We start from the raw sequence: 1356 nt of genomic DNA, 5'->3' as shown, positions 1-1356 counted from the left end.
ACTTACCTAGAAAAATAATAAACGGAAAGAGCGTGCTAAAGTTGCCAGCCATCATGTAGGAAATAGTCTTCCGTAGATTGTCAAAGATTTTGCGACCCTCCTCGACGCCGACAACAATGGTGGCAAAGTTGTCATCCATGAGGATCATGTCGGCGGCCTGTTTTGACACATCCGACCCGGTGATGCCCATGGCCACGCCAATGTCTGCCTTCTTCAGCGCCGGCGAGTCGTTGACGCCGTCTCCGGTAACGGCGACAATCTTGCCAAGACTCTGGCAGGCTTCAACAATTCGAAGTTTCTGCTGAGGTGATGTTCGCGCAAAGACGATCTCATTGAAATCACGCAGAATTTCCCGCAACNCCATGGCCACGCCAATGTCTGCCTTCTTCAGCGCCGGCGAGTCGTTGACGCCGTCTCCGGTAACGGCGACAATCTTGCCAAGACTCTGGCAGGCTTCAACAATTCGAAGTTTCTGCTGAGGTGATGTTCGCGCAAAGACGATCTCATTGAAATCACGCAGAATTTCTCGCAGTTGATTGTCGGTCAGCGTGGCCAGCTCATCTCCGGGCACTACAATGGAGGCAGAGGAGCGCATTGTGTTGACCTTTTTGTCGATTTTTGGCAGTGAAATTTGCGTCGACCTCCGGTGAGATGCAGAGATGATGCCCACCGACTTGGCGATGGCCTGCGCCGTGATTGGGTGATCTCCGGTGACCATGATGACGACGATGCCCGCCGCTTTGCACTTCATGACGGCGCCCGGAACGGTGGCTCGCGGAGGGTCGATCATGGCCACCAGGCCAATGAAGCGCAAGTCCTTCACCTCAAAGTCATTTCCCTCATCGAGGTTGAACTTGTGGTCGGGTGCAAAGCCCTGGAGGTCCATGTCGCAGAAGGCGAGCACACGTTCGCCCATTGAGCCGAGCTCTCGGTACGCCGTCTCAAAGTCCTCCCTGTCGTCGTCGCTCAGTGGAACTGTTTCCCCACTTTCTGAAATGTGTAACTTTAGTAAAATTGTACTCCTAGAATAGTANTACGAACACACTGCGAGCACTCGCTCAGGGGCGCCCTTCATGACGACGAAAAAGTTGTGATCACTTGGCTGCAGCTTCTCGGTGTTTTGGTGTACCGAGTACTGGTACTTGTACACTGAACTGAAGGGCTTCTCCGCCACCTTGATGAACTTCTGACGGTACTCTTCCACTGAGGGCGAGACGCTCTCCATGAACTTCAGAATGGCCGTTTCAGAGGCGTCTCCACTGCAGGCTCGCTTTAGAATGTCCGGATTGGAGGTGTCGGTGAAGACTGCCCGAGAGCACAGTTTGGCGCATCTTTGGTAAGCTGCCCACGATGACG

The 1356-nt window shown here is 53.7% G+C and overlaps 1 pseudogene; it reads right to left on the bottom strand.

The window, feature by feature from the left end:
• Positions 1 to 6: 6 nt before the first annotated feature.
• Positions 7 to 1315, bottom strand: LOC108357012 (sodium/potassium-transporting ATPase subunit alpha-1 pseudogene; annotated as a pseudogene).
• Positions 1316 to 1356: the final 41 nt, after the last annotated feature.

The sequence above is a fragment of the Rhagoletis zephyria genome, unplaced genomic scaffold, assembly GCF_001687245.7.
Source record: "Rhagoletis zephyria isolate East Lansing unplaced genomic scaffold, Rhagoletis_zephyria_1.1 Rzeph_scaffold_69018, whole genome shotgun sequence".
NCBI lineage: Eukaryota > Metazoa > Arthropoda > Insecta > Diptera > Tephritidae > Rhagoletis > Rhagoletis zephyria.
This window is presented reverse-complemented; position numbering and strand designations above follow the sequence as displayed.